Below are 8,506 nucleotides of genomic sequence, written 5' to 3'. Positions count from 1 at the left end.
GCTCTGAATATGCTATGAGATCTGTTAACGAAATTTGATATCTTGATTATAACTTATTGAATGGCTTTAGAAAATGTTCAAATGATTTTTGAAATCTTTTAGTACTTTTACAATACTAATTACTCGCCACTTATGAGTTTTTCAAGTGTTCTTGGTACATATATTCTGGATGTGCTTAAGCAGTTAACACGCTAAATTTAGTTCAGAGAAAAACGTATTTTTGTTAAAAAATCCTTTTGACTACTCAGGGCTTTTAATTTTCGTCTTTCGTACCAAATGATTTTGTTCAAAAATTTCAGTATAGGTACTCCTGAATATTACTTCAGATCTAATAACTAAAAATTTGATATCTTGATTACTCTTTGTTCAAATGGCTTTTTAAAATGTTCAAATGATTTTAGAATATTTTAATTTACTTTTTGCAATACTTTATTGCCGCCACTTATGGGTTTTTCGAGGTGTTCTTGGTGCTTGTGTATTATTCTGGATATGCTTAAATAGTTAGGCACATTAAATTTTTAATTCGAGAGAAAAGCATATTTTATTAAAAAATCCTTTAGGCTATAGACTAACGTTTTCTTCATTCATTGCAAAAATGGATTTTGTTCAAAATTTCAGTATAAAATTTTCCTCAGTCATTTCTAACCCAGGATCTGTTAACCAAATTTGTTATCTTGATTTCTCTTGTTCAAATGGCTTTTGAAAATATTCCAAAATGATTTTTAGAATATTTTAATTACTTTTGCAATACAATTACTCGCCACTTATGGGTTTTTAGGGTGAAAATTTCTTGTATTATTCTGGATGTATACTTAAATAGTTAGGCACATTAAATTTTTTAGTTCAGAGGAGAAAACGTATTTTGGCCAAAAATCCTTTAAGGCTATAGACTTACAATTTTCGTCATTTTCATTTGAAATGAGTTTTTGTTCCAGAATTTCAGTATAGGTGTACTGAATGTGCTTTAAGGATCTATTAACCAAATTTGATGTCTTGATTATAACTTGTTCAGAGTGGCTTTTTTGAAAATGTTCAAATGATTTTAGATTATTTTAGTACTTTTTTAGTATAATTACTCGTACTTATGGGTTTTCGAGGGTCATTTCTTGGTGTTGTGTGTTATTCTGGATGTGCTTAAATAGTTAGGCACATTAAATTTTAGTTCAGAGAATAGTTTTTTGTAAAAATCTTTAAGGCTATAGACTTACAATTTTCATTTTCGGCTGTTTGTTTTTGTTTTTTTGTTTTTTTGGGTTTTTTTGTTTTGTTTGTTGTTTTTTGAAATATTAAAATGATTTTTAGAATATTTTTATTACTTTTGCAATGTAATTACTCGCTTATATGTTTTTCGGGTCATTTCTTGGTGTTGTGTATTATTTGGATATTGCTTAAATAGTTGGGCACGTTAAATTTTTAGTTCAGAGAAAACGTATTTTTTGGCAAAAATTATTTAGGCTTGAGTTACTATTTTTCGTATTTCGGCAAAAATGGATTTTTTTTTCAAAATTTCGGTATAGGTTCTCCTGGATATTGCTTGGATCTGTTGAATTTGTATCTTGATTGCTCTTTTTCAAATGGCTTTTTGAAAATTGTTCAAATTATTTTTAGATATTTTAATTGCTTTGTGCTAATTATTGTTACTTATGGGTTTTAGGTCATTTTTGTTGGTTTGTGTATTATTCTGGATATGTTAAATAGTTGGGCACATTAAATTTTAGTTCAGAGGAAAACGTATTTTTGCCAAAAATCGTTTGGAGGCTATAGACTTAATTTTCGTCATTTTAGGCCAAAAATGGATTTTGTTAAAATTTCAGTATAGGTGCTCCTGGATATGCTGCTTAAGGATCTGTTATTAAAGTGTGATATCTTGGTTATAACTTTGTTAGATGGCTTTTGAAAAATGTTCAAATGATTTTTAGAATATTTTAATTACTTTTGCAATGATAATTACTCGTAACTTGATGGGTTTTCAGGGTCATTTCTTGGTGCTTGTGTATTATTCTGGTGTGCTTAAATAGTTAGTTTAATTTTGGTTCAGAGAAAAGTATTTTTGGCAAAAAATCCTTTGGATATAGACTTACAATTTTCTTCATTTCGGCCAAAAAATGGGTTTTGTTTAAAATTTCATTATGGTTACTCTGATATTTGCTTAAGGTCTATTAACAAAATTTGATATCTTGGTTATCTTTGAAATGGCTTTAGAAAATGTTCAAATGATTTTTTGAATATTTTATTACTTTTGTGATGTAATTCTCGCCATTTATGGGTTTCGAGGTCATTTCTTGGTGCTTGTGTATTATTCTGGATGTACTTAAATAGTTAGGCTGTTAAATTTTTAGTTCAGGAGAAAGGTGTTTTGGCCAAAAAATCCTTCTTTAAAGGCCTATAGACTTACAATTTTCTGTCCTTCATTTAAAAAATAGATTTATTTTAAAATTTCAGTATAGGTGCTCCTGAATATGCTGTGAGATCTGTTAACCAAAATTTGATATCTTGATTTATAACTTGTTCAAATAGCTTTTAGAATGTTCAAATTATTTTAGAATATTTCAATTAACTTTTGCAAATGTTAATTACTCGCCATATGGGTTTTGAGGTCATTTCTTCGGTGCTTGTGTGTTATTCTGGATGTACTTAAATAGTTAGGCACATCAGGGCCTGGTTCAGAGAAAAGCATGTTGTTAAAATCCAACTAGGCTATGAACTTACAATTTTCATCATTTTTGGCCCAAAAAATGGATTGGGCTAAAATTTCAGTATAGGTACTCCTAGATGTGCTGTAAGGATCTGTTAACTTAAAATTTGATATCTTGATTATAACATTCCGTCGGCTTTTAGAAAAATATTCAAATGATTTTTAGAATAATTGAAATTACTTTTGCAATGCTAATTACTCGCCATATGAGTTTTCAAGGGTCATTTCTTGGTACTTGTGTATTATTCTGGATATGTCCAAATAATTAGGCACAGTAGAGGCTGGTTCAGAAGAAAACGTATTTTGGCCAAAAATCCTTTAGGCTATATAGACTTACAATTTCACGTCATTTCGGCCAAAAAATGGATTTGTTCAAAATTTCAGTATAGGTACTTTCTAGATGTGCTGCTTAAGGATCTATTAACAAATTTGATATCTTAATTATAACTTATTTCAAATGGCACTGAAAAATATTCAAATGATTTTTTAGAATATTTTAATTCTTTTGCAATGCTAATTACCTCGCCACTTATGGGTTTACGAGGTCATTTCTTGGTGCTTGTATTATTCTGGATGTGTAAATAGTTAGGCACATTAAATTTCCTGGTTCAGAGAAAACGTATTTTAATAAGGCTATATATATAGACTAATTCGTCATTTCGTAAAAAAATGGATTGTTCAAAAATTTGTTAGGCATTAAATTTTAGTTCAGAGAAAACGTATTTTGGCCAAAAATCCTTTAGACTATAGACTTACAATTTTCGTAATTTCGGCCAAAAATGGATTTTGTTCAAAATTTCAGTATAGGTACTCTGAATGTTAACATGAGATCTATTAGCAAAATGGGCTTATAGAAAATGTTCAAATGATTTTTAGAATATTTGAATTTCTTTGCAATGCTAATTACTCTGCCACTTATGGGTTTTCGGTCATTTCTTGGTGCTTGTGTATTATTCTGGATGTACTTAAATAGTTAGGCACATTAGAATTTTTAGTTCAGAGAGAAAAAGTAATTTTGTTGAAAATCCTTTAAGGCTTTAGACTTACAATTTTTGTCATTTCAGTGAAAAATTGATTTTGTTCAAAATTTCAGTATAGGTACTCCTGAATGTGCTGCTAAGGATTTGTTAACCAAAATTTGATGTCTTGATTATAACTTGTTCAAATGGCTTTTAGAAAATGTTCAAATGATTTTTAGAATATTTTAATTACTGTTGCAATGCTAATTACTCGCCACACATGGGTTTTCGAGGTCATTTCTTGGTGCTTGTGTATTATTCTGGATGTACTTAAATAGTTAGGCACATTAAATTTTAGTTCAGAGAGAAAAAGTTTCCGTCTCCACCTCCTCCGCCGACTCAAGTCCTCGGGTTCCTGCACACGAGCTCCTCAGTGTTTACACAACATTCATACTTCCCAGATTCACCTATGCCTCCCCCACCTGGTCTTCCTCCCTAAATGCCACACAACGTAAACACCTAGAAAAAGTGCAAAAGAGGGCATGCAAGATTATTCTCTCCTTCCTACTTCACATATCAAAGTGCTCAACATGACCCTTTCGACTCTCACTGACCATCACCACGACCTCATCTGCAAATTTGGTAGGCTTCTCATCCCCGACACCGGCTCCTACTACCACCTGAGATCCCTTGTCCAAAGTGCTGTTCGACACCACAACCGCATCCAGCCCATACGTGCACGAACTGTCGCTATAAGAACAGCCCAGTCCCAACCATTGTAAAATTATGAATAACTTGTAATAAATCAGTGTATTCACTCCCAGTAAACACTGCTCCCTACACTGTCACTATGTTGAAATGAACTGTAGTTTGAGCTTTTCCACATCTAGTTATTATATGTCTTATTTGTGTCACTTATGTTACTTGTATATTATTTGTAATTCGTAACCCATTCCCCAAATATTGTTCAATATATTTTTCAGCCTTCTGGCTGCCAAGCTCTTTCAATAAACCGTTATATTATTATTATTATTATTATTATTTATCCTCTGACACATCAGGCTCACGGGTCGGTTTCTGTAATACTCTAGAAACTCAAATTAAAATAATACTAATAATACTTTAATCAGCTAAGCTCAAACAGGTAACTTACTTACCTTAACTTTCTGTAAAACAAAACAATATTGTATTAGATATAAAATGTATGTGCGTCCATTAAACAGGCTGCTTTATGAATCATGGTACTAACACAACCAATATTTAACATCTCTACATAATAAGGATTACAAAACACAATTATAATGGCATTAATATGTATCATGTTGTGGTTTGCCGGTAGTGGTAAGGCTAACTGAAACAATTTTATTGATGTATTAAACAATGTAATGTATTAACTCAGTCACTATCGAGTCTCACCCAGAGGCATATATCTGTTTTCTTCTCTTTATTCAACAGTACGTTTCCTTTGATGAATAAAATAAATATAGTGATGGACAAATCATGAAACTGATAAAGGGACAAATCTAAAAAAAAGTTTAATTCGTTTGAGATCTACTTCATTAGTTGGATATCAATTCACCAAATTCAATATATTTTGCATCAAAGTAAACATGTCGTGAAGTTCCGTCTCATAATAAAATGCTGAGCGATGATCGTTATCAATATTGAGTAACTATTTATTATCGAGGCATTAATGTCAGTAGCATGGCTCGAGAACGGTAAGACCCATACCATAACGTGTTATATACTGTACTGGGCTGCATATTAACGAGCTGTTGATTTCAGGATCGATAAATATCACCTCAGCCTCACCTCACCCGAAAGCATCCTTAATAATGCTTTCGGTTATTGATAGTCGTTTCTATCATTTTTTATATACAGTAATTAACAGTTATCAAACACCGCCTTATTATCCGGGAAAGTTGGTTATCTACTTTCCCGAAAAGTAGATAGATTTTCTACTTTTCGGGAAAGTAGATTATCGACTTTTCGGGGAAGTAGATTTTCGAATTTTGGGGGAAATATTACCTAATTTTGCGAAGTAGATTATCATAGAAAACGGGAAATTTGTATCATAAAAAATGGGAAATATCTACTTTCCGGGAAAGGTGGTTATCTACTTTCCCGAAAAGTAGATAGATTTTCTTCTTTTCGGGAAAGTAGATTATCGACTTTTCGGGGAAGTAGATTTTCGAATTTTGGGGGAAATATTACCTAATTTTGCGAAGTGGATTATCATAGAAAACGGGAAATTTGTATCATAAAAATGGGAAATATCTACTTTCCGGGAAAGTTGGTTATCTACTTTCCGAAAAGTAAGTAGATTTTCTCACTTTTCCGGGAAAGTAGATTATCGACTTTTCGGGAAGTAGATTTTCGAATTTTGGAAATATTACCTAATTTTGAAGTAGATAATCTGAAAACAAATTTGTATCATAAAAATGAAATATCTACTTTCCGGGAAGTTGGTTATCTCTTTTCCCGAAAAATGAATCAGTTTTCTACTTTTGGGAAAGTAGATTATCGACTTTTCGGGGAAGTAGATTTTTCGAATTTTGGGGGAAATATAATTTTTAGTAGAATATCATAGAAAACTGAAATTTGTATCTTAAAAATGGAAATATCTACTTTCCGGGAAAGTTGGTTATCCTACTTTCCAGTAGTGAATTCTTCTCAGGAAAGTAGATTGCTATGGACTTTTTCGAAGTAGATTTTTCAATTGGGGGGAAATATTACCTAATTTTGCAGAAATGATTATCATAAACAGGAAATTTGTATCATAAAAAATGGGAAATATCTGCCTTTCCGGGAAAGTTGGTTATCTACTTTCCCGAAAAGTAGATAGATTTTCTACTTTTCGGGAAAGTAGATTATCGACTTTTCGGGGAAGTAGATTTTCGAATTTTGGGGGAAATATTACGTAATTTTGCGAAGTAGATTATCATAGAAAACGGGAAATTTGTATCATAAAAACTGGGAAATATCTACTTTCCGGGAAAGTTGGTTATCTACTTCCCCGAAAAGTAGACAGATTTTCTACTTTTCGGGAAAGTAGATTATCGACTTTTCGGGAAGTAGATTTTCGAATTTTGGGGGAAATATTACCTAATTTTGCGAAGTAGATTATCATAGAAAACGGGAAATTTGTATCATAAAAAATGGGAAATATCTACTATCCGGGAAAGTTGGTTATCTACTTTCCCGAAAAGTAGATAGATTTTCTACTTTTTGGGAAAGTAGATTATCGACTTTTCGGGGAAGTAGATTTTCGAATTTTGGGGGAAATATAACCTAATTTTGCGAAGTAGATTATCATAGAAAACGGGAAATTTGTATCATAAAAAATGGGAAATATCTACTTTCCGGGAAAGTTGGTTATCTACTTTCCCGAAAAGTAGAAAATCTGTCTACTTCTCGGGAAAGTAGATTATCGACTTTTCGAGGAAGTAGATTTTCGAATTTTGGGGGAAATATTACCTAATTTTGCAAAGTAGATTATCGTAGAAAACGGGAAATTTGTGTCATAAAAAATGGGAAATATCTACTTTCCGGGAAAGTTGGTTATCTACTTTCCCGAAAAGTAGATAACTTTTCTACTTTTCGGGAAAGTAGATTATGGACTTTTCGGGGAAGTAGATTTTCGAATTTGGGGGGAAATATTACGTAATTTTGCGACGTAGATTATCATAGAAAAAGGGAAATTTGTATCATAAGAAATGGGAAATATCTACTTTCCGGGAAAGTTGGTTATCTACTTTCCCGAAAAGTAGATAGATTTTCTACTTTTCGGGAAAGTAGATTATCGACTTTTTGGGGAAGTAGATTTTCGAATTTTGGAGGAAATATTACCTAATTTTGCGAAGTAGATAATCATAGAAAACGGGAAATTTGTATCATAAAAAATGGGAAATATCTACTTTCCGGGAAGGTTGGTTATCTACTTTCCCGAAAAGTAGATAGATTTTCTACTTTTTTGGGAAAGTAGATTATCGATTTTTCGGGGAAGTAGATTTTCGAATTTTGGGGCAAATATTACCTAATTTTGCGAAGTAGATTATCATAGAAAACGGGAAATTTGTATCATAAAAAATGGGAAATATCTACTTTCCGGGAAAGTTGGTTATCTACTTTCCAGAAAAGTAGATAGTTTTTCTACTTTTCGGGAAAGTAGATTATCGACTTTTCGGGGAAGTAGATTTTCGAATTTTGGGGGAAATATTACGTAATTTTGCGAAGTAGATTATCAAAGAAAACGGGAAATTTGTATCATAAAAAATGGGAAATATTTACTTCCCGAGAAAGTTGGTTATCTACTTTCCAGAAAAGTAGATAGCTTTTCTACTTTTCGGGAAAGAAGATTATCGACATTACGGGGAAGTAGATTTTCGAATTTTGGGGGAAATATTACGTAATTTTGCGAAGTAGATTATCATAGAAAACGGGAAATTTGTATCATAAAAAATGGGAAATATCTACTTTCCGGGAAAGTTGGTTATCTACTTTCCAGAAAAGTAGATAGCTTTTCTACTTTTCGGGAAAGTAGATTATCGACTTTTCGGGGAAGTAGATTTTTGAATTTTGGGGGAAATTTTACGTAATTTTGCGAAGTAGATTATCATAGAAAACGGGAAATTTGTATCATAAAAAATGGGTCTTTTTGTAATCTAGATAACCAACTTTCCGGAAGTAGATGTTTCTTTTACATGGAGAGTGGATGAAGAACGAATATTTCCCATTTTTATGATACAAATTTCCCGTTTTCTGTGATAATCTGCTTCGCAAGTGAAATTTGGAAAAATTTCCATTTAAATCTACTTCGAGAAATGATAATCCTTTCGGAAGTAGATATTTC

The sequence above is a fragment of the Homarus americanus genome, unplaced genomic scaffold, assembly GCF_018991925.1.
Source record: "Homarus americanus isolate GMGI-L3 unplaced genomic scaffold, GMGI_Hamer_2.0 scaffold41027, whole genome shotgun sequence".
Classification (NCBI taxonomy): Eukaryota; Metazoa; Arthropoda; class Malacostraca; order Decapoda; family Nephropidae; genus Homarus; species Homarus americanus.
The sequence above is the reverse complement of the archived record's forward strand: the minus strand, read 5'-3'. Positions refer to the sequence as shown.